The sequence below is a fragment of the Lepidochelys olivacea genome (genome assembly GCF_965140295.1).
Source record: "Lepidochelys olivacea isolate rLepOli2 genome assembly, chromosome: 13".
Classification (NCBI taxonomy): domain Eukaryota; kingdom Metazoa; phylum Chordata; order Testudines; family Cheloniidae; genus Lepidochelys; species Lepidochelys olivacea.
This window is the reverse complement of record NC_140423.1, coordinates 23,779,586-23,805,701: the sequence shown is the minus strand read 5'-3', so window position 1 is coordinate 23,805,701 and position 26,116 is coordinate 23,779,586. Positions and strand designations below refer to the sequence as shown.

The window sequence follows — 26,116 nt, the reverse complement described above, 5'->3', positions numbered from 1 at the left end:
TACAAGGTTAGCCGTAATAAAATCAGTCTCTGCAGATTTGGATTTTTATAACTTGCTTTTATGACCTTAAGTTCAGGCAGTGAGTGTCGCTTAAATAAGGCATCCACACAGACTGTAAAAGCTTAGATTGGATTAAAGTCTCCGTGTAGGGTATCGCCTCCTCCAGCATTTATTGAATGTTGGTTGGCAGCTAAGGTTATTTACAGCTGCGACCAGTTTTAAAAAGAAAAGAAAAGAAAAGAAAAGAAAAGAAAAGAAAAGAAAAGAAAAGAAAAGGTCACTTCTACTTGCTGTTTCAGTGGAAGATCTAAAAACTTTTTTAGCCTGTAAAAAAATAAAATGAATAACCCAATCCTTCTGTAAAAAACAACTGATAGTGGACAATCACAGGCAACAACAAATGGATATCATGGTAAAGAAACCTGGAAAACTAAATGGCATCCCTTTGCCATCTATATTTTAGTGGTCTCTTATGAACTAGTGAAAGCTGCTGAACTGATAGCCTGGAAGACTAAAGTTCTCTGCTTAATCATAGCACAGTCAGCCGTAGGGCAAAGTTTCTCCCTCATTATCCCAGAGATACTTCTCAACTCTGGATCAAGTTACAACTGCTTACATGCGAAAATACGAGGACAACACTTACCTCCTAGGAATTAGAGTATGACAACCAACACATAGTCAAACAACCCTATGGTAACACCTTTCAGCCATTAACAACCAGGACAGGCAGAACTTTCTGCACTTGCTTGCAATCAATTCGTTCAGCGGTTTTTAATGGAAAATAAACTGATAAGATCTTCAGCAATACTGTCACCTAGCCTGCCATTCCCCATTTTGTAGTTGTGAATTCGATTTTTCCTTCATAACTGTGGTATTTTGCACTTGTCTTTATTGAATTTCATCTTGTTGAATTCAGAGCAATTTTCCAATTTGTCAAGATAATTTGGAATTCTAATCCCACCCTCCAAAGTCCGTGCAACCCCTCCCAGGTTGGTGTCATCCACAATTTTTATAAGCATACTCTCCACTCCATTATCCAAATCATTAATGGAAATATGGAACAGTACCAGTGCCAGGACTGACCTCTGCAGCACCCCACTAGGTTTGGCCTCCTAGTTTGACAGCAAACCATAGATAACTACTCTTTGAATACCGTCTTTCACCCAGTTGTGCACCCACCTTCCAGTAATTTCATCGAGACCTCATTTCCCTCATTTGCTTATGAGAATGTCATGTGGGACTGTCAATAGTCTTACTGAAATCTCTTATCATATCCACTCTTTTCCCCAACCCACTAACCAGTAACCCTCTCATTAGGTTGGTTTAGCAAAAGGGTTCTCAAATTTCATTGCACCACGACCCTTTTCTGACCACAAAAATTATTACACGATGCCAGGAGGGGGGACCAAAGCCGGACCCCGCCTGAGCCTCGCCACCCTGGAACACCAGGGAATCATGATTGTATCATACCACCAGCTTCGGCCCTGGACGGTGGGACTTGGGCTTCAGCTTGGACGCTGGGCCCCAGCAAGTCTAACGCCAACCCTGGTGAGTCCATTAAAACAGAGTCACGACCCACTTTGGGGTCGCTGACCCACAGTTTGAGAACTGCTCGTTTAGCATGATTTATTTTTGAGAAATCCATGCTAGCTATTCTGTTTAACCTTATTATCCTCTAGATGCTTACAAACTGATTATTTAATAATCTGTTCCAGTATCTTTCCAGGTATCATACCCTCTTCCCTTCCTGTTTGGAGTGAATATATCCTATGGGCTGCAAGTTAGAAGCAACCCTTGTTCTCCCCCAAGCACAAGGGCTGCAGCAATTACAATCAACCTTTACACAGGCTATGCTAGGAGCAGAAACCCTAACTAAAGGCAACCACACAGGTTCTAATATCTTAAACTGTATAAATAAATACTGAGCCTGCAGCTGCTGCCTACAAACTCACGGCATGACTGGCCTTTACGTCTGCCTGCCTGCCTGCGTGCATGTAACAACAATATTCTGGAGCTAGAAACGTGACAGAAAGAAAACCCAACACTACTGGTCACCGGGCCTAGCTTCTCTGCAGCTCCAAAATAGAGGCTACCATAGCCAGTCTTTCAAGGAGATTTATTTTCTTGACAGAAGCCAGAAAACAAACAAAGAGCCCCAGTCTTTTAACTCAGTCCTTACTTTCAGGTTTCATCTCCACCCCACAACAGGGGCTTCTGCCAGGTTCCCAGTTCTGGCCAGCTCTGTAGCAGCCTCAGGGCTATCACCTGGCTACAAGGGAGACGCCACATGAGTAACCTCCACTCCACTGTTGCTTTATTTCCCCAAGCACGACCTGTCTCAATCAATCCCACCTTCCAACTAACCCCAGCAGACCTTTGTAGGTCCAGATGTAGCCAAGCCCTTGTCAAATACCTGGACTGGACTCACCTGCTCAGGCCCAGGAGCACGGGGCCTAGTGTATCTTCAGGCACTAGCTACCCTGTGGCACTATTGTATTCTGTTCCATCCAGCAGCATGACAGACTTTTTTCCACATTGCATTTTATTCTAATGGATTAGTACTTAAAATCTCCTTTCTCAGTACACATTTTAACCCAAAATGTGCTGAGGAAGGGAGGCAGGAACACAAGGTCTGCTTGATGACAAAAAGATATTCAGAAGTTCCAGGTGTCATAGGAAACAACTTTATTATTGACAATTTATTTGCTGTCATTGCATTCTTATTCCAACCTCTCTACATACAAACAGCGTTAGTGTCTTGAGAAAGATTGTGTTGCTAATAAGTGATGCAAACTGTCAGGAAACAGCAAAGGGCAATTAGTAAGCCACTATCTCTTGTGACTGCTGATGAAATTTACAGATTTTATTTTTTTCCTCTCCCATTGCTTATTCCTGAAATGGATCAAGACAGTACCTTGAAGATTAATTCAATGAATTAAATGAGCTCGAACTTTTAAAAGGAAAAAGGTGTTTTATTCTCATCCATGTTCCTGACAGAAGTACAGTAGGATCATACTACAGTAATGATGACTTCATGGCTGGCTTGCCCTCACCGGGAACCTTTGCTGTGACCTGCAACACAAATGGTGCCAGCAGAGGCCTCTGCTCTCTGGGCACCAGGAGAGCCTGGGAAGGCATCAGCACTGCCACCAGTCTGGGACCCCTACCACTTCCTGGAATCGGTGGCAGACCCTTGGGGGGCTACAGGGCCCCATGGTGGGGGCATTCCCCTGTGGCTCTGGTGTGGGCGGTCAGCCCAAACTGGGTCCTTTGCCTTTCTTGCTCGGCGCCGGGGAGTCACTCTTCTTTGACCTCTTCTTAGGCACCAGCAAAGGGTGCTGGGTGGAGCCCGGTGCCGGGGGTGCACTGACCACCGAGGTACTGGGGTAGAGTCTGGCTGGGAAGGCTTGGACGCTGGGCGGCAAGCAGCCTCCATGAGCAGGGCTCTCAAACGAAGACCAAAGTAGAAGAGCTGCTATCCCTTACAACGCAAGGGAAAAGCACTCCGACTAACCACCATGGGTGGTGTCAAGGTTCCTTCCCAACTCTGAACTCTAGAGTACAGATGTGGGGACCTGCATGAAAGACCCCCTAAGCTTATTCTTACCAGCTTAGGTTAAAACTTCCCTAAGGTACAAACTTTTACCTTTTGTCCTTGGACATTATGCTGCTACCACCAAGCATGTTAAACAAAGAACAGGGAAAGAGCCCCCTTGGAGACTTCTTCCCCCCAAAATATCCCCCCAACCCCTACACCCCCTTTCCTGGGGAAGGCTTGATAAAAATCCTCACCAATTTGCATAGGTGAACACAGACCCAAACCCTTGGATCTTAAGAACAATGAAAAAGCAATCAGGTTCTTAAAAGAGAATTTTAATTAAATAAAAAGTAAAAGAAAAACCTCTGTAAATCAGGAAGGGAAATACCTTACAAGGTAATCAGATTCAAAACATAGAGAATCCCTCTAGGCAAAACCTTAAGTTACAAAAAGACACAAAAACAGGAATATACATCCCATTCAGCACAACTTATTTTATCAGCCATTTAAACAAAAAAGAATCTAACGCATATCTAACTAGATTGCTTACTAACTCTTTACAGGGGTTCTGACCTGCATTCCTGCTCTGGTCCTGGAAAAAGCATCACACACACAGACAGAACCTTTGTTCCCCCCTATCCAGCTTTGAAAGTAACTTGTCTCCTCATTGGTCATTTTGGTCAGGTGCCAGCGAGGTTATCTTAGCTTCTTAACCCTTTACAGGGTTTTGCCTCTGGCCAGGAGAGATTTTATAGTTCTGTATACAGAAAGGTGGTTACCCTTCCTTTTATATTTATGACAGGTGGTATGAAGGAATTGATAGGGTGTAAAGCTGGCGGAGCCTAATATACCGTCGCATGAGCGCGGCACTCAAGAGGGCACCACAGGCAAAAATCTCTGACGGCCACGCACATCGGCATGCACACACCTAGAATGGAATACACATGAGCACACACTCGTAGAAGAAACAGCAAAGTTAGACATTTTAAAATCAGCAGGTCCAGATAACTTGCATCCAAGAGTTTTAAAAGTTGGCAGAGGAACTTGTGGGACCATTACTTTTGATTTTCAAGAAGTCTTGGAACCCTGGGGAAGTTCCAGAAGATTGGAAGAAAGCTAATGTTGTGCCAATATTTAAAAGGACAAGCAGGGTGACTTGGACAATTATAGGCCTGTCAGTTTGACATCAATCTCAGATGAGATAATGCAGCAGCTGATGTGGGACTCAATTAATAAAGAATTAAAAGGAGGGTAATACAATTAATGCCAGTCAACCTGAGTTTATGCAAAATAGATCCTGTCAAATTAACAGTATTTCTTTTGCTGAAATTACAAGTTTGGTTGAGCAAGGTAATAATATTGATGTAATATACTTAGACTTCTGTAAGTCGTTTGACTTAGTACCACATGTCATTTTGATTAAAAAACCTAGAAAGATATAAAATTAGTGTGGCACACATTAAATGGATTAAAAGATGACTAACTGACAGGTTTAAATGCAATTGTAAATGAGGAATCATCACGGACTGGGTGTATTTATAGTGCGGTCCAGCAATGATCGGTTCTTGGCCCTTTGCTATAGAACACTTTTATTAATGACTTGGAAGAAATCATAAAATAATCACTGAAGTTTGCAAATGACACAAAATCCAGGGATTGGTAAATAAGGGAGAGCACAGGTCACGGATTACCAAGCAATCTAGATTGCGCTCAAACTCAGTGCAACCAATCAATATGCATTTTAATATGGCTAAATGTAAATGTATACCTCTAGGAACAAAGAATGTAGAGCATACTTACATGATGGAGGACTCTCTCCTGTGAAGCTGTGATGTTGAAAAAAGATTTGGGGGTTGTGTTGAATAATCAGCTGAACACAGGTTCCCAGTGTGATGCTATGGCCAAAAGGGCTAATGCCCTTGGATGCATAAAATGGGGAATCTCAAGTAGGAGTAGAGAGGTTATTTTACCTATATTTGGCACTGGTGCAACCACTGCTGGACTAGCGTGTCCAGTTCTGGTGTCCACAATTCAAGAAGGATGTTGATAAATTAGAGAGGGTTCAGAGAAAAGGCATGAGAATGATTAAAGGATTCAAAAAAATCCCATTCCTTATAGTGATAGACACAATCTATTTAGCTTAAGAAAAGTTTAAGGGGTGACATGATTACAGTCTAAGTATCTCCGACATGCAGAACACATATTTAATAATTGGCTCTTCAATGTAATAGAAAATGGTATAACATGATCCAGTGGCTAGAAGCAGAAGCTAGACAAATTCAGACTGGAAATAAGGTGTATATTTTTAACAGTGAGAGTAATTAATTATTACAACAATTTACCAAGGATCATGGTGGTTCCCCATCACTGGCAAGTTTTATATCAAGATTGATTTTTATTCAAGATCTGCTCTAGGAATTATTTGGGGAAAGTTCTATGGCCTGTGTTATACAGGAGGTCAGACTAGATGATCACAATGGCCCCTTCGAGCCCTGGAATCTACAAATGAATTTGCATGAAATGTCCAACAAAGATGGTATTTTTTCACCTTAATAGGAAGGTTTTTCTCCTTTTCTCTGGTTCAAATTCTGTATCAGAATAAAAAAGAGTCTATTCCCAATGTCCAGAAGGCAACTGTTAGGGAACCTTACTGGGAAGGTCTTTTCCAAATGATTAAAAGTGGAATTTTAAATACCAACCCTAACAATCTGATATTTTGTTCAAAGAACACAAGATCTCGGTTTTCCCAGGTTACATGAAAGTAGGTAGTTTTCTCTCTTTAGTTCCCAAAGCCAAAAAAAAAAAAAAAAAGCAGAGTTTAAACTTCTCTCTCTATTGATTTCCATTTAACCCATAACAACAAGCTTGACTTTTTAATCCAAAGCAACTGGATATTTTTTTAAATCAAATCTGATATGCTTCCAAAAAAGTGATCTCTCTCCATAACTTCACCTATCTCAAGTTCCAGTATGAGACAGGTCAGATTTGAGATTCTAGTTTGGCCCTATATGTACTTTTACTTTGTCATAAAACACTTACAAGTCAGTTTTTTAAATATGTAGTATTACTGAGACCAAACTGGATTGTAACTGGACAAAAATACCATAAGCCCAAAGACCGCAGTAGAAAAGATAAAACGTTTAGTCTAAATCTTGTATGTCACATGCCCTTTGTGATTGTATTGATCCTTGCAGGGCTGTTGCCCCAGCAAATATCAAATAGAAAGCTGGGAAACTGGCTGTAAAGACTGAATGGAGTAAGTCTGGGAAGTGTAAAATATTGAGGGTATGTCCATGCCAAATTGTGAATGCCATTTTGGTTGTAACTTTCATTGCAACCTTGACTATGTATTGTAACCTCCAAATTGGATTAAGACAATGAGTTTGTGTGTAAACTAGGCTGGCCATGACAAGGCCAATCTATTCTGGACACTGTCCTGCTCATGCTGCGGTATGAGACAGCTTGAAGAGGGCAAACAATGGAAGGCATCAAGGTAGAATGACTCTTCCCTGCTGACCAATGGGTTTTCTACTGATAGGATCATTGACTCTGAATGACCCTCTTGAAGCCTGTCCGTATGGGTTAGTCTGGAATTCCCAGCTGAAGCAAATAGGCACAAAAGGAACACACTAGTTTAAAAGGTGGGTGCTTGTCTGAGAAATGGGCTAGATCACCTTCACGTGCCAGAACTCCAGGCTAAGGAGAGAGAAGGCAGGAAGGGCCTAGTCTAAGGATGCTGACCAAACCCAGGACTCCCAGAGGGGGTGAGATCAGACTCAGAGGGTTGCATTCAAGAGTTGGTTGTTTTCCATAGATTTGTAATGCTACTCTGAATCAGACACTTCAGTGTGCCTTATTAATAAATTCTTTTGCTAAGCCTGTGCTCATTGCTTTCCTGCCATTGTCCCTGAAGGAGTTAACTAGAAACCAGAGCTCCCACAGGCAGGTAGACTCTGATGACTAAAAAACTGAGGGCTCAGGAGGGCTGAGGCAGTGATACCAGGGTAGAGATGGCCAGACTGCAGGGTTCCACTGCCCCCAAAGGGTGTCAGATGTAGGGAGGGCCTGAACCTGGGCCTGGGAATGTGCCCAAGTGACCTACCTCTGCCTAGATGTGGTTGGCTTAAGAGCCTCTGGCATCCAGTGGGATTCAATTACAACATACTGCTCTCTTTTTCCCCAAGAGGAGCATTGGGCCAGGTTTTGGCAGAACCTCTGTAAAACAAAAATAAATTGCGACAAGAGGAAGTCTCATGAAGACTGATGATCTGAGGGAATCCCCAAGACTGGACAACCTCTCTTTCATGAGAGAGACTTCAGTATACTGAGTAGAAGCCCTCTTTTCAAAGGCAGAACATACTGGAGTGTGAGCTTTCTCCTCCTATTACAAAAAAGCAGACTGAACAGAAGAGATTACCCACTGCTCCAAGATTTTTAGAAAACTTTGGAACTACTTCCATTTGCACAAAACCTCAGCTACGCCAGACTCATAACCTAGGAGTCCACATTGCTCTATAATACAACAATAGCAGTGAGGTTGCAGGAGGCCCTCTGTGTAATTATACCTATTTAATTTTGAAGGTACAGCTCAGTCAAATGGCTTTGCTAGTTGGGAAGCCACACACTAATTAATACAATTAGAGGCAAAAGTTTCAGAAGTCTCCCAGCAGCACTCATTAGCATACACCGCCAAGAGATTTGATAAAGTTCAAAGCTTATCTTGTAGCCTGCATGTTCCAATGTTTGCTCAGAGCAGCAGCTGGCCAAGTGATCTCTCTTTTTTTCTCTCAAAGAGCAAAATTAAATTAGATTAAATCATCTTTTCTTCCCCCTTGTAGAATTAAGATCGTGTTATGAAAACAAGCAATCTGACTTTTGAAATCCTGGTTCTATTATTCATGTAAAGGATGCCTTCCGCACCAATGCAGCTGCACTATAATGGAATGATTATGATTTCTTGGAAACTTGAGATAAATATGATTACCCGCCCCTTAATGTCTCTCCTGAGACTGGGGAGCAAAGACTTGAAAATGAGTGGGAAAGAGATTCATGAGGGATGGAACTAGTGAAGGTGAGGGGAGTGAGGGGTTAGAGGAAATGGAGGCAGAAAGGATCTTGAGGTCTGAGGAAGGAAGGAGAGATGGGGCTTCGCAATGGGAGCTGATGGGGCTTACAGGTTCTGAGCGCTCTTGAAAATCTGGCCATTGGTTGCTAGCTGTTGGTTCCTGTGGACTAGGGGAAGAAACTGCGTTCCTGATGTACAGAAGAAGTAGGAAAAAAGATGTGCACAGTAAATGAGAGGCAGCAGCTGAGGCAAAAGGTGACAAGGAGAGTGGAATGAGAAGGAGAGGGCACAGGGAAAAGGGCAGGAGGGAGCGAACAGGGCTGAATAGGAAAGGAAAAGCTGACTGAAGGAGAACACACAGACATGAACGGGAGAGTGGGAAGGGTGCTAGGCTTAGATACCACAATGATAGCAGCTGCCGTATAAAATCATAAAATGGACTAAGAGCAGCACGAGACACTTAAAAGGTGACTTAGGGCTTGGCTACACTTGAAAGTTACAGCTCATTAAAGCAGCCCCGGGCACCCTAGCTCACTCCCCGTCCACACTGGCAAGGCATGTAGAGCGCTCCTGGTACTCCACCTCGGCGAGAAGATTAACACTTGTTGTGCCTTGGCTGAAGTGCCCAGGTATCAGTGTGAATGAGGTGTTGCATTACTGTGCTCTGATCTGCCTCCAGAAACATCCTATAATCCCCTTAAGTCAAGTGGCCACTCTTGTCATTGTTTTGAACTCGCCTAGGAATGCGGATATGCCCTTTGAAAGCTCCGTTTCTGACAGCCGGCTCCGAGACAAAGCAAGCCGTTACTGTGGAATGCTGTGTGTGAGAGAGAGAGAGAGGTGGGGATGAGGGGGAGGTCTGCTGTTGTGTGAACGTACAAGACAGCACGCTGACATGATTTCAGCCCCCCAAAAACCCACTCTCTCTCCCCCCACATACACACAACACACTACCTGTCACACTCCACCCCCGCCATTTGAAAAGCATGTTGCAGTGACTTGCACGCTGGGATAGCTGCCCATAATGCACTGCTCCCAATGCCACTGCAAGTGCAGCAAATGTGGCCCCACCAGTGCGCTTGAAGCTGTCAGTGTAGACAGACTGCAGCGCTTTCCCTACTGCGCTCTCCGAAGGCTGGTTTAACTCAAAGCGCTCTACATCTGCAAGTGTTGCCATACCCTTAGAAACTGAGGACTGCGGCCGTAAGAGCTCAAGCCCCACTCACCAGCCTGTGTAGTCAGTCAGCACAGATTAATTTAAACACCCTTATAAAAAAATCTGTCCCCCATCAGTCTCCTTGCTGGGGTAACTATATGTTCTCCAAAATGAGGCATTCTGATTCATAAGGGCTTACATAGAACATTTTTTCTGATGGTGGTGCCTTTTTCAAATATCCCATAAGGTTATACATTTAAACAAGAACAAATTTAAACCAACAAAATAGACTTGGCAGTGGGGAAAGTCAGGAATGTCTGATATGGATTTCAATATTGCAGTTAGACATCTAACTAGTTAAAAATTAATTAGACAAGTTAAATATCTTCAAGTCACCAGGGCCTGATGAAATACATCCTAGAATACTCAAGGAGCAAACTGAGGAGATATTTGAGCCATTAGCGATTATCTTCAAAAAGTCATGGAAGACGGGAGAGATTCCACAGGATTGGAAAAGGGCAAATATAGTGCCCGCCTATATAAAAGGAAATAAGGACAACATGGGGAATTACAGACCAGTCAGCTTAACTTCAGTACCTGGAAAGATAATGGAGCAAATAATTAAACAATCAGTTTGCAAACACCTGGAAGATAACAAGACTATAAGTAACCATCAGCATGGATTTGTCCAGAACAAATCATTGACAGGGTAACAAGCTTTGTGGATGGGGGGAAGCAGTAGATGTGGTATATCTTGTCTTTAGTAAGGCTTTTGATACTGCCTCACATGAGCTTCTTATAAACAAACTAGGGAAATACAACCTAGTTGGAGCTACTATAAGGTGGGTGCATAACTAGTTGGAAAACTGTTCCCAGAGAGTAATTATCAGCGGTTCAGAGTCAAGCTGGAAGGGCATATTGAGTGGGGTCCCACAGGGATAGGTTCTGGGTCCAGTTCTGTTCAATGTCTTCATCAATGATTTAGATAATGGCATAGAGGGTATGCTTATAAAGTTTGTGGATAATACCAAGCTGGGAGGGGTTGCAACTGTTTTGGAGGATAGGATTAAAATTCAAAATGATCTGGACAAACTGGAGAAATGGTCTGAAGAAAATAAGATGAAATTCAATAAGAACAAATACAGAGTACTCCACTTTTAGGAAGGAGCGATCAGTTTCACACATAGAAATAGGAAATAACTGCCTGGGAAGGAGTACTGCAGAAAGAGATCTGGGAGTTATAGTGGATCACAAGCTAAATAAGAATGAACAGTGTGACACTGTTACAAAAAAAGCAAACATAATTGTGGGATGTATTAGGAGGAATGTTGTAAGCAAGACATGAGGAGTAATTTTTCTGCCCTACTCCGCGCTGCTTAGGCCTCAACTTGAGTATTGTGTCCAGTTCTGGGTGCCACATTTCAGATGCGGAAAAATTGGAGTAAAAGTCTAGAAAAGAGCAACAAAAATTATTAAAGATCTAGAAAACATGACCTATGAGGGAAGATTGAAAAAACTGGGTTTGTTTAGTCTGAAGAAGAAAAGACAGAGGGGACATGATAACAGTTTACAAGTACATAAAAAGTTATTACAAGGAGGAGGGAGAAAAAGCGTTATCATTAACCTCTGAGGATAGTACAAGAAGCAATGGGTTTAAATCGCACCCAGGGCGGTTCAGATTGGACATTAGGAAAAACTTCCTAACTGTCAGGATGGTTAAGCACTGAGATAAATTGCCCAGGGAGGTTGTGGACTTCCCATCATTGAAGAATTTTAAGAGCAGGTTAGACAAACACCTGTCAGGGATGGTATAGATAATACTTAGTCCTGCCATGACTACGGGGCACTGGACTAGATGACCTCTTGAGGTCCCTTCCAGTCCTATGATTCTATGATCTGAATTCTGAGTCGCCAACAATCCTAGAATCCACAAAGGGATTTAGTGGAAACAGTCACTTTTTAAAACTATTGTAAACTAACGTCTGCTGCCCACACTCCAATCTGGCTAGTGGGGCAATCAAGTTTCATTTATCAGGTTATGTCTACACTAGAAACATTATAGTGGCACAGGTGCAGCTGCGTTGCTGTAGTATAGACACTCTATTACTGCAAACGAATGGGTTCTTCTGTGGACCCAGCGGTGTCTACACTAGGACTTAGGTTGGCTTAACTATGTCTCTTGGTGGGGGGCGGGGTGCGTGAATTTTTCACACCTCTGAAAAGTGTAGGTAAGTTGATTTAAGGTTTAGGTGTAGACTCTCAACACTTATAGTCTGAGGCCTGGTTACTGGCACAGATCACTGGCACAGATTAAGAGACAAAAGCTAGAGGGATGGAAAACACAAGAATGAAAGATATCAAGATATACTTTAGAAAGAAAGGAGAAAAGGGTGAGCAGGACATTGGAAACAGAAAAATAAAAACAATGTCACAGTTTTCACATGTGACGGAAGAGGGAATCTACAAACATGTGCAAGTCCTTTCGGTTATGGGAGACACTTGTTTACTTTAAGGGGAGGCAACTTGCCATTGGCAACTATCTCCGTGGAAATGTTAGTCACTTTGCTTAATGCAGCTCTGGAAGGCACTCAGGCCCAGACCCTAAACAGTATTTAGGCACCTAAATCCCATGGAAATCAGAGAGTTGTGTGACTCTACCTTTGAGGATCTGGGCCTCAGATACCATGGTGATGAACGTGGTATCAAGCGTTCTTAAAACTACAATACCCACCTGGTGAAGTGAAGAAACAGATTGACAGAGACAGAAGGGTACCCAGAAGTCACCTACTACAAGACAGGCCCAACAAAGAAAGTAACAGAATGCCACTAGACGTCACCTACAGCCCCCAACTAAAACCTCTCCAGCGCATCATCAAGGATCTACAACCTATCCTGAAGGATGATCCCTCACTCTCACAGACCTTGGGAGACAGGCCAGTCCTCGCTTACAGTCAGCCCCTCAACCTGAAGCAAATACTTACCAGCACCTACACTCCACACAATAAAAACATTCACCCAGGAACCAAACCCTGGAACAATTCCCGGTGCCAGCTCTGTCCACATATCTATTCAAGGGACACCATCATAGGACCTAACCACATCAGCCACACCATCAGGGGCTTGTTCACCTGCACATCTACCAACGTGATATATGCCATCATGTGCCAGCAATGCCCCTCTGCCATGTACATTGGCCAAACCAGACAGTCTCTATGTAAAAGAATAAAAGGACACAAATCTGACATCAGGAATTATAACATTCAAAAACCAGTAGGAGAACACTTCAATTTCCCTGGACACTCAGTAACAGATTTAAAAGTGACAATTCTTCAACAAAAAAACTTTAAAAAAAGACTCCAATGAGACACTGCAGAACTGGAATTAATTTGCAAACTGGGCACCATTAAATTAGGCCTGAATAAAGACTGGGAGTGGATGGGTCACTACAAAAACTAATTTCCCCCTGCTGATACTCACATCTTCTTGTCAACTGTTTGAAATGGGCCACCTTGTTTATATTGGCCTTATTAGCACTACAAAAGTGATTTCCACCCCTTCTTGTCAACTGTTGAGAATAGCCCACTTCCACCTTAATTGAATTGGCTTGTTAGCACTAACCCCCCCACTTGGTAAGGCAACTCCCATCTTTTCATATGCTGTGTATTTATACCTCCCTACTGTATGTTCCATGCATCTGATGAAGTGGGTTTTAGTCCACGAAAGCTTATGCCCAAATAAAGTTGTTAGTCTCTAAGGGTATGTCTACACTACAAAATTAGGTCAAATTTATAGAAGTCGTTTTTTTAGAAATCGGTTTTATATATTTGAGTGTGTGTGTTCCCACAGAAAATGATCGAAGTGCATTAAATGCATTAACTCGGAGGAGTGCTTCCACAGTACTGAGGCTAGAGTCGACTTCCGGAGCGTTGCACTGAGGGTAGCTATCACACAGTTCCCATAGTCTCTGCTGCCCATTGGAATTCTGGGTTGAGATCCCAATGCCTGATGGGGCTAAAACATTGTCGCGGGTGGTTCTGGGTACATATCATCAGGCCCCCGTTCCCTCCCTCCCTCCGTGAAAGCAAGAGCAGACAATCGTTTCGCGCCTTTTTTCCTGAGTTACCTGTGCAGACGCCATACCACGGCAAGCATGGAGCCCGCTCAGCTCACTGTCACAGTATGTCTCCTGGGTGCTGGCAGATGCGGTACTGCATTGCTACACAGTAGCAGCAACCCATTGCCTTGTAGCAGCAGACGGTGCAATAGGACTGGTAGCAGTCATCGTCATGTCCGAGGTGCTCCTGGCCACGTCGGCCAGGAGCGCCTGGGCAGACATGGGCGCAGGGATTAAATTTGGAGTGACTTGATCAAGTCATTCTCTTTAGTCCTGCAGTCAGTCCTATTGAACCATCTTATGGTGAGCAGGCAGGCGATATGGTTTGCTAGCAGTCGTATTGTACCATCTTCTGCCGAGCAGCCCTGAGATGTGGATGGCATGCAGTCCTTCTGCACCGTCTGCTGCCAGCTGAAGATGTAAAAGATAGATGGAGTGGATCAAAACAAGAAATAGACCAGATTTGTTTTGTACTCATTTGCTTCCCCACCTCCCCGTCTAGGGGACTCATTCCTCTAGGTCACACTGCAGTCACTCACAGAGAAGGTGCAGCGAGGTAAATCTAGCCATGTATCAATCAGAGGCCAGGCTAACCTCCTTGTTCCAATAAGAACAATAACTTAGGTACACCATTTCTTATTGGAACCCTCCATGAAGTCCTGCCTGAAATACTCCTTGATGTAAAGCCACCCCCTTTGTTGATTTTAGCTCCCTGAAGCCAACCCTGTAAGCCATGTCGTCAGTCGCCCCTCCCTGCATCAGAGCAATGGCAAACAATCGTGCATCTGAGTTGAGAGTGCTGTCCAGAGCAGTCACAATGGAGCACTCTGATGGGGCTAAAACATTGTCATGGGTGGTTCTGGGTACATATCGTCAGGCCCCCATTCCCTCCCTCCCTCCCTCCATGAAAGCAAGGGCAGACAATCGTTTCGCGCCTTTTTTCCTGAGTTACCTGTGCAGACGCCATACCACGGCAAGCATGGAGCCCGCTCAAGTAACCGTCACCATATGTCTCCTGGGTGCTGGCAGACGCGGTACTGCATTGCTACACAGTAGCAGCAACCCACTGCCTTGTAGCAGCAGATGGTACAATGCGACTGGTAGCCGTCATCGTCATGTCCAAGGTGCTCCTGGCCACGTCGGCCAGGAGTGCCTGGGCAGACATGGGTGCAGGGACGAAATATGGAGTGACTTGACCAGGTCATTCTCTTTAGTCCTGCAGTCAGTCCTATTGAACCATCTTATGGTGAGCAGGCAGGCGATATGGATTGCAAGAAGTCCTACTGTACCATCTTCTGCCGAGCAGCCATGAAATGTGGATGGCATGCAGTCCTTCTGCACCGTCTACTGCCAGCCAAAGATGTAAAAGATAGATGGAGTGGATCAAAACAAGAAATAGACCAAATTTGTTTTGTGCTCATTTGCTTTCCCCCCTGCCTGTCTAGGGGACTCATTCCTCTAGGTCACACTGCAGTCACTCACAAAGAAGGTGCAGTGAGGTAAATCTAGCCATGTATCAATCAGAGGCCAGGCTAACCTCCTTGTTCCAATAAGAAAAATAACTTAGGTGCACCATTTCTTATTGGAAACCTCCGTGAAGTCCTGCCTGAAATACTCCTTGATGTAAAGCCACCCCCTTTGTTGATTTTAGCTCCCTGAAGCAAACCCTGTAAGCCGTGTCGTCAGTCGCCCCTCCCTCCGTCAGAGCAACGGCAGACAATTGTTCCGCGCCTTTTTTCTGTGCGGACGCCATACCAAGGCAAGCACGGAGGCCGCTCAGCTCACTTTGGCAATTAGGAGCACATTAAACACCACACGCATTATCCAGCAGTATATGCAGCACCAGAACCTGGCAGAGTGATACCGGTCGAGTAGGCGACGTCAGCGCGGTCATGTGAGTGATCAGGACATGGACACAGATTTCTCTGAAACCACGGGCCCTGCCAATGTATGCATCATGGTGCTAATGGGGCAGGTTCATGCTGTGGAACGCCGATTCTGGGCTCGGGAAACAAGCACAGACTGGTGGGACTGCATAGTGTTGCAGGTCTGGGACGATTCCCAGTGGCTGCAAAAATTTCGCATGCGTAAGGGCACTTTCATGGAACTTTGTGACTTGCTTTCCCCTGCCCTGAAGCGCATGAATACCAGGATGAGAGCAGCCCTCACAGTTGAGAAGCGAGTGGCGATAGCCCTGTGGAAGCTTGCAACGCCAGACAGCTACCGGTCAGTTGGGAATCAATTTGGAGTGGGCAAATCTACTGTGGGGGCTGCTGTGATGCAAATAGCCCACACAATCAAAGATTTGCTGATATCAAGGGTAGTGACCCTGGGAAATGTGCAGGTCATAGTGGATGGCTTTGCTGCAATGGGATTCCCTAACTGTGTGGGGGGGGGGGGCATAGACAGAACTCATATCCCTATCTTGGCACTGGAGCACCAAGCCTGCGAGTACATAAACCGCAAGGGCTACTTTTCAATAGTGCTGCAAGCTCTGGCCGGGAAAGGTACATGATGCTTGCATCTTCAGGAACTCTGGTCTGTTTCAAAAGCTGCAGGAAGCTTTATTCCCAGACCAGAAAATAACTGTTGGGGATGTTGAAATGCCTGTAGTCATGAAGCCGTACACAGGCAGCCTGGACAGTAGTCAGGAGCTGTTCAACTACAGGCTGAGCAAGTGCAGAATGGTGGTAGAATGTGCATTTGGATGTTTAAAGGCGCGCTGGCGCAGTTTACTGACTCGTTTAGACCACAGTGAAACCAATATTCCCAATGTTATTACTGCTTGCTGTGTGCTCCACAATATCTGTGAGAGTAAGGGGGAGACGTTTATGGCGGGGTGGGAGGTTGAGGCAAATCGCCTGGCTGCTGGTTACGCGCAGCCAGACACCAGGGCGGTTAGAAGAGCACAGGAGGGCGCGGTACGCATCAGAGAAGCTTTGAAAACCAGTTTCATGACTGGCCAGGCTACGGTGTGAAAGTTCTCTTTGTTTCTCCTTCATGAAACCCCCCGCCGCTTGGTTCACTCTACTTCCCTGTAAGCTAACCATCCTCCCCTCCTCCCTTCTATCACCGCTGGCAGAGGCAATAAAGTCATTATTGCTTCACATTTATGCATTCTTTATTCATTCATCACACAAATAGGGGGATGACTACCAAGGTAGCCCAAGAGGGGTGGTGGAGGAGGGAAGGAAAATGCCACACAGCACTTTAAAAGTTTACAACTTTAAAATTTATTGAATGCCAGCCTTTTTTTGGGGGGGGCAATCCTCTGTGGCGGAGTGGCTGGTTGGCCGGAGGCCCCCCCCCCACCTTCTTCTTGGGCGTCTGGGTGTGGAGGCTATGGAACTTGGGGAGGAGGGCGGCTGGTTACACAGGGGCTGTAGTGGCAGTCTGTGCTCCAGCTGCCTTTGCTGCAGCTCAACCATACACTGGAGCATACTGGTCTGATCCTCCAGCAGCCTCAGCATTGAATCCTGCCTCCTCTCATCACGCTGCCGCCACATTTGAGCTTCAGCCCTGTCTTCAGCCCGCCACTTACTCTCTTCAGCCCGCCACCTCTCCTCCCGGTCATTTTGTGCTTTCCTGCACTCCGACATTATTTGCCTCCATGCATTCATCTGTGCTCTGTCAGTGTGGGAGGACAGCATGAGCTCAGAGAACATTTCATCACGAGTGCGTTTTTTTTTCTTTCTAATCTTCACTAGCCTCTGGGAAGGAGAAGATCCTGTGATCATTGAAACACATGCAGCTGGTGGAGAAAAAAAAAGGGACAGCGGTATTTAAAAAGACACATTTTATAAAACAGTGGCTACACTCTTTCAGGGTAAACCTTGCTGTTAACATTACATACATAGCGCATGTGCTTTCGTTACAAGGTCACATTTTGCCTCCCCCCACCGCGTGGCTACCCCCTCAATCCTCCCCCCTCCCCATGGCTAACAGCAGGGAACATTTCTGTTCAGCCACAGGCAAACAGCCCAGCAGGAACGGGCTCCTCTGAGTGTCCCCTGAAGAAAAGCACCCTATTTCAACCAGGTGACCATGAATGATATCTCACTCTCCTGAAGATAACACAGAGAGATAAAGAACAGATGTTGTTTGAACGCCAGCAAACATAAACTGCAATGCTTTGTTGTACAATGATTCCCGAGTACATGTTACTGGCCTGGAGTGGTAAAGTGTCCTACCATGAAGGACGCAATAAGGCTGCCCTCCCCAGAAACCTTTTGCAAAGGCTTTGGGAGTACATCCAGGAAAGCCGCGAATGCCAGGGCAAATTAATCCTTTCACATGCTTGCTTTTAAACCATGTATAGTATTTTAAAAGGTACACTCATCGGAGGTCCCTTCTCCGCCTGCCGGGTCCAGGAGATAGCCTTAGGTGGGTTCGGGGGGTACTGGCTCCAGGTCCAGGGTGAGAAACAGTTCCTGGCTGTCGGGCAAAGCCGTTTCTCCGCTTGCTTGCTGTGAGCTATCTACAACCTCATCATCATCATCTTCTTCGTCCCCAAAACCTGCTTCCGTGTTGCCTCCATCTCCATTGAAGGAGTCAAACAACACGGCTGGGGTAGTGGTGGCTGAACACCCTAAAATGGCATGCAGCTCATCATAGAAGCGGCATGTTTGGGGCTCTGACCCGGAGCGGCCGTTCGCCTCTCTGGTTTTCTGGTAGGCTTGCCTCAGCTCCTTCAGTTTCACATGGCACTGCTTCGAGTCCCTGTTATGGCCTCTGTCCTTCATGCCCTGGGAGATTTTGACAAAGGTTTTGGCATTTCGAAAACTGGAACGGAGTTCTGATAGCACGGATTCCTCTCCCCATACAGCGATCAGATCCCGTACCTCCCGTTCGGTCCATGCTGGAGCTCTTTTGCGATTCTGGGACTCCATCATGGTCACCTCTGCTGATGAGCTCTGCATGGTCACCTGCAGCTTGCCACGCTGGCCAAACAGGAAATGAGATTCAAAAGTTCACAGTTCTTTTCCTGTCTACCTGGCAAGTGCATCTGAGTTGAGAGTGCTGTCCAGAGCGGTCACAATGGAGCACTCTGGGATAGCTCCCGGAGGCCAATATCGTCGAATCGTGTCCACAGTACCCCAAATTCGACCCAGCAAGGCCGATTTAAGTGCTAATCCACTTGTCAGGGGTGGAGTAAGGAAATCGATTTTAAGAGCCCTTTAAGTCGAAATAAAGGGCTTCATCGTGTGGACGGGTGCAGGTTTACATCAATTTAACGCTGCTAAATTCGACCTAAAGTCCTAGTGTAGACCAGGGCTAAGGTGCCATAAGTACTCCTCATTGTTTTTGCTGATACAGATTAACCCAGCTACCACTCTGAAACGTGGTAAAAGAACACATATAGGACAGTGTAGAAGAATTCCAAACACACTAATGTTCAATGTATAAAGCACTTGTTCTGATACATCTTAAAATACACTGAAGTGCAAGAATTACATCTGTTAAATCCAGACTTTCCAGGAGGGGCACCTGCTCAAGCTGCCTTTCATTTTGTTCCCCTCGATAGGCTCTGCCAGAATGTTTTTTTTCATTGCTGTGTCCATACTACAGGTGCTTAAGAGCAGACTAGATAAAACACCAAATGGGCTCAGGGCCCAAACCTACACCAATAGAAGTCAATGAGAGTCTTTTCAGTGATCCAAGGGGAATTTCAGTGATCCAAGTGCTGTCAATGCAAGGATAATCCTGCATTACAGCAAGAAGACCTGGATGAACCAGGAGGTCCTTTCTCTCCATTGTATATTCTTCATGGTATATGCTGCAGATTAAGGACAATGCTGGCATTTACTCCAGTAACTCCATGCTAACCTTCTGATTGTGCTGGCACAGACCAGTTACACTCAGAGTGACCTGCACATTTTGACAAGTGAGGAAGAGTGTGTGGGGATTCCTGTGGGCCCCGGGGGGGAAGAAGGGGAAGGGGTATTTCCAGCAGTTCTGAATGCAGAAACCACTGACTCCCAAAACAGGTACACCACGTGTTGTGGAGGATGAAGGGTGATTTCAGGCAGAGTGGTGGATGAGTTTCTCCACAGTCACAGCTGTGAAGTAGAGGACGAGGAAACATAAAATATACAAAGCTGCAAGTAAGCTTTTACCAGAACTCTCATGTTCACACCAAGCTTTCTCCACACTGCATATGTACAAACATTTCAAAGCAGCCCTATCAGATATAATTAATTAAAAAACATTCTCTAGAATGATTACAAAAATGCATAGTGTGAACAAATAGTAATAGCACATAAGAAATATGAGACAAAACTTTATATGAAACTTTTACATGTATTACCCAGAATCCTGAATTGTCTACATTGGGGATTAAACTGTGTCAACAGAAACTGAATCAAACAGTTTTAAGATTACATTGCATAAAGTGTTAAACTTATGCTAGTTTCAAATGGTTCAGACAGGGATAAAACACTGCTTACCTGGCTCATATTTTGGTTCTGCTAAAATGATTTAATCCCCTGCATGCAAAAGGCAAGGAAAATACTAATAAACTGTCACCAGGTGTTGTTTCAGGAGTAGAAGTTCATAATTTTTCTGAGCAAAACTTCACAAAAATATAAAGTTGGCTTTTAAAAGATGTTGAATAGTTTGTTTTGTTTAGTCTAACTCAGGCAGGATGTAAAGCATTTAATCACAGCATCCCTTGCAAAATGAATATATGAGAGACTACACCAGATCTATACCAAAGCTGCAAGTAATGTTGAAGTGACCTGAAGAAAATGCTGCTTCCATGGATTTAAACTGTAACCGCTCTGGGGAAGGGACAGTCTTTTTGTTCTGTGTTTGTACAGTGCCTAGCACAATGGGGTCAGAGGCCATAATTAGGGCATCTAGTTGCTTCACTAATACAAATAAATAATTAATAACGGTGGTCTGTGAATCACCCCTCTGCATGAGTCACATTCTACACAAACTGCTACAAGACTCCAGAACACTCAACCAGTGAAAATTAAACACAGCCAGCAGCTCCGCTTGGGACTATGCTCACAGCCTGAAAATGTGCCTTGCCTTTAAATTCCATCTCTCATTTGGCTAGTGCCATTTGCTACAGCTGTTCACTTAATTCAGAAAGATCACATAATGAAACATATGCTAGAGAAAGAGTCCATTAGAATTCATTGAATACAGCTTTTCTTTTGAAAACTCCCCTCAAATATACAGAATTGCTTTACTTGGCTTCATTTTTCAACATTCATAAACATAACTGCATTTATTTTTCGAGTCAAGACTGCAAAATAAGTGATAATTTACTATATTACAACCTCCAGCTCCGAGAATTATAGCCACAACAGTTCCAGTACACTCATGAAAGGGGTGCACAGTTAAGGAGTGGGTGGGTTGCCTACTTCAGGAAACTCATATAATTTTTTTCCCTTGAGGAAATAGGAGCATTGTTGCTATCAGCTCTTTTTTCTACACATACCAATAACTCCTGGAAAACCGTCTTGTTAAAACAATGCATCTTCCATATGCCCAAAAGAAACATGCACAAATACAATGAAGACTTGTAAACTAAGTATCTAGCATAAGAAATATTTTAGTTTGCTATTCGCAACTGACCTGATTTTTTAGAGGTTCTGAGCAGTTTCCTGGTGGAATCAAAGAGCTGAGAGTGCTCAGTACCATTGAAATCAGGCCAAAATGAATCCTTCTATATAAATAATGGAGTGTTTGAAAAGTTTGGACTGCATCTAGTGCTTGTTACAGACCCCAATCCAATGCATTTTGAAGTCAACAAAGACTCCCATTGACTTCAGTTGTCATTGAATCAATTCTACAATGAGGAAGTTATAGTGCCAGGATAAATATTGTGTAAAGCTTGCATCTCAGTTAGGTACCCTACAGCACTTGCCGCTACACCAGTCCTAATTGGCATCATGCTGCCAAATTGAGTGGTGGTTTTGATGCAGGTCACAGGATGATCTCTCATCTCCGGAGGGGAAAAGATCTACAGTATTAACAAAACCAATCCACTGCAGGAAAGAGTTTGTGTTGGAGGCCAGATCCAGCTCCCACTGAAGTCAAAGGGTTTCTGTCGGCTTCCAGTGACTTTCATGGACTTCCTAAATATAAACGCTATCTGTTAAGGGTGTTGAAATTTGCCCCTACATACTAGGAAGATTTTACTCTTATCTGGTGAGGTGTATTACTTAATCGGTGCAAGTTATGCTGTAAACATTACAGATACAAACAGACTTGAGGTACTGCAATGAATTTAGTATTGTGGACACTGAAAGAATCCCAGTTTCTCCCACAAGACCTGGGATGCGGATTCCTGTTCCCTGGTGCTGTTCAGCCTGCACTGTTATCCCAGGTTCCCTGGGTCTTTGGGAAGCCAATAATCCTGTCACGGCCAGTCAAGCAGCAGCACCACTTTCTCCACTGCCAAGAGAAATATGAATCTAAACCACAACACACTGGCCCCAAAGTCACATGGGTGGCAATTTGCAAAGCAGTGGTCTTCCTCACTCCTTCCTATAAGCCCTGCTCCTGGATAGCTCTCATGAAACCCCATTAAGATGCCATGTAAGCCTCACATCATGAAGCTTGTGTTGCAGAGACTACCGACAACCACAAGGCATCAGTGGAAAAGTAAAAAAAACACAGCATATCCTGAGCACAGGGCTCTCTCTTGCAGCTAAGTTTTTCTCCAATGGACTGGAGATTCAAAGCAGAGAAGATCTCATACAGACTACATGAAAACATTACCTTCCTTTATAGTAATGTGCCATTTATAGCTTCATATGATGTGTTAAAGCATACTTAGTAACTTCTCAAGATCATGTATGATACGAAACAGACACTTGCATTGTCTTCTGGTCCGCAATGTCAGACACTTGTACGGGGGTGTCAAACTCTTTTTTGAGAGGCCTAAATTCCACTTTTGCATGTAGTCTACAGCAAATAATTCTGACTGAAGATTATGTAATCCAAAACTCATCTCCCACATGTCAATGTGAACCTTTTATGAGGCCCAGGATAGAATAAGGTCTTTATGCAGTAACTAAACGTAGCTATGCACGTACCTATTGTCACATTCAGCATCTCTCAGTGGGCAAAATGTGCTCCTCTTTTTTTTAAAATGTCATTCCTGGCCTGTTACTCTCCCTGTCCTGTTGATTTTTTTCTCTCCACTTTCCCCCTTTTACATTTCATTCCCCACAGCAACTCCCAACTCATCCCTGTTGTTTCCATACTCATTCCGTTCCACAGCCTAACTCCTAAAATGATAAGTAATGAAGTGGCTAATGCTGATACTTCAAGTGTTGTCATTAGCTAATGAAATTAATGGGGTTCCTAGCTATAGCCAAGGGGCATTTTGCTGACCTTGCACTTCTGTCCAACCACTGCTTTCAGTGCTGTTCAATACTCTATCCTCCTCAGATGCTCTCTTCCCTGGCATTCCATAACTGTTCCTGGGGGTTCTCACCCTGCTGACTGTTTCTTCAGCATCTCCTTTAACGGCTCCTCCTCCTCCTCTCCCCCTTTATCTGGTAGTGTCCCCCAGGATTCTCTCTTCACTTTACTTTATCAAAAACCTGATCTGCTGCCTTTCTTTTAGCAACCACCACTGTACAGATATCCCCCAGACCCCTATTTTCAGCCATGCCTTCTGTCAGGTATGTATCTCCAATGCTGACATCTACTCCAAAATTCAGCTGCTCTCTCCTCCTACTTGTATGCTCTATCCAAATCCACTTCTTCTCTATTTTCTGAGGTTACAGCCTCTGGTTACCTTTGACCCTCTCTCTTTCTTCTTGTTGACTTCTCCTCTTCAATATCACCAGAATCGGCCTGTTCCTCATTGCTAAAACCTTATCCTTCTCTTAGTCATTACTTGCATGAACTACTATAACCATCTCCTCTCCCTGGCCTTCCTTGCTTCCTGGCTTCTCCCATTCCAGCCCCACCCTACCCCCAAATCATTTATGGAGAATTTAATTAGAAACCCAGAGTGTTCACACATCTCTATATGACTGAATGACACCATTTCTTGGCTCTATATATACACCAAACTCAAGCAGTTTCAAAGGACCATTGGGATTGGGACAGTGAAATAGCTGCTATTAGATTCATGGAGCTTGCTTCAAAGAGGTACAGAGGGTAGTCTGTGAGGTGCTGAAAGCCCTCAGCTCCCACTGGAGACAATGGACACTGAGGGAAACTGGCACCTTACAGGACTGGGCCCATAAGGAAGAATATACAGGGGGAGGCAGGTGGCTTTCATGTCTTCTTTCCCAGCCCTGTCATGTCAGTATAGCAGTGCCCCCTGAGAGTGCTAGGGTCTGGCTAATAGTGATAAAGGTAAGGTGCTAATGTTCACAGCCAGGGATGCTGGGTTACTGATAGCATTCACAGAGGAAGAGGGAAGAAACAGACTGGCAATAGTTCAAATGCACCATTTAGCACAGCAAGGGTATGGTGCTTGTATGGACCTCTGAGGACAGCAATTCATTCTGGGCCATTAAAACCTCCCCAGAAATCTCTCTTTCAGACTCCTTTGACAATACATCTCCCAAACATTCTGGGAGATTATCAGTGGGCAGACTGATTGAGAGTCTGCACAGTGCTGTGGGTGAAGTGTGACTTAATTACAAAAGTGCCATTGAAGTATACACAGGACATGTATTGACCTTGACCTCTCTTCAGGAAGCGTAAGAGGACATTTTAATTTTACAATCAGTGTGAGAACTGTAAACTAGTGAAAATTCAAATGTAGTTCCCCTTCTTCACTAGAGTGCATCTTAAATGCACTGAAATATTAATGGTCAGCAATTCTGATACCTCATCTTCTGTAAGGAATGGTTGCCTTTAATACTGGAAGCTCCTATGAGACACTCTCAAAAAAAAAATCTAAGGATATGTCTACACTACAATAGAAGACCTGTGGCTGGCCTAGGAAAGCTGAGTGGGCACATGGGGCTAAAAGTTGTAGTGTAGATGTTCGGGCTTGGCTGGAGCCCAGGCTGTAAGACCCTTGAGGGAGGAGGGTCTCAGAGCCTAGGCGCCAGTCCGAGCCCAAAATGTCTACACTGCAACTTTTAGCCCCACAGCCAGAGTCCCGTGAGCCTGAGTCAGCTGACCCAAGCTCTGTGACTCAGTGTTGATGTACCCTAAAGGGTCTGAGTCTAACACCCTCACTCATGTCAAGTATTATGTTACTCTGTGGGTAGTTCCTTTAATATCAACTGGCTTATTTGCAGAATAAGGTATTACTTGGTGGGAGTGAGGGGGCTCGGCAAAGTTAGCTCCTATATAAATCTAAGCGTGGTCCATATGAAGATGTTTCCCTTCCTCTAACACCATTGTTCAGTTCTGACACCAGTGTTGCTCTTCAGGGCACTAGTAGAGGTTTGGGGATTTGCATGTTGGCTTTTTAGTTCAAGGGAAACCAGTGACAGAGTCTGGGAATGCTCAGCATGTAATTTGTTTTATTGATGGATACACCAGTTCTCACAAGAGATGTTCAAACAGCATGCGGGACAATCTATTCTTCAAAGAATATCAGCCTAACACTAAAGCTGGGTTTCCCATGAGCAACTCGAGTCAGCTGAGGCAATCAGAGCCTACGGAAGACAGCAAACTCTCCTGCGGCTCACAAAGCAGCCTCTCTCCCAAAGCTGCTTTGACACACAACACTGCATAATCCAAAACTAACACAGCTTGTCTTCCCAACAGTCAAAACTTGCTCACACATTACGAAAAGCTTGAAAGTGTGTGTGTAAGAGTGCCACCTGGTAATGCCTGACATAACACTAAAAAACCTCTCATGTTCCCTGTGTAGCACTACACTCACTCATGAAACTGTAAAGTTAAAAACAAACACGAAACTGAAACATTTTTAATTATACACAAAAAGCAAAGGGGAGGGTTATGACTAGAGCAGAAAAGACCTTCACTTGTGTGGGGTAGAGGACACTGGACTGTCTACAGAAAGACCAGCTCACATCACATAAGTAGAGGGGGATGTCCATGTGCTAGGTGACATTTTTTTAAAAAAAAAAACAGGTTGCTGAGATCTGCACAGAGTTTTGGAACAGTCCTAATGAGACTGCTCACTGGGCAGAGTGAAGGTAATACAGATAAGAAAGTGCCTGGCAGCTGCAAACTACCAGTGAATTATTTACTACTTCTCACCTTTCCCAAACTATGGAATTTCACTCTAAAGTTACACTGACCCAAGCCCAGAAAAAATATTCAATCCTGGCCAGTAAA

At 44.4% G+C, this 26,116-nt stretch overlaps 1 protein-coding gene across 1 annotated transcript in view; it reads right to left on the bottom strand.

Moving 5' to 3' along the window:
• Positions 1–26,116, bottom strand: part of PTPRT (protein tyrosine phosphatase receptor type T) — a 740,652-nt gene that overhangs the window by 502,688 nt on the left and 211,848 nt on the right. The gene's annotated exons all lie outside the window — the stretch shown is intronic.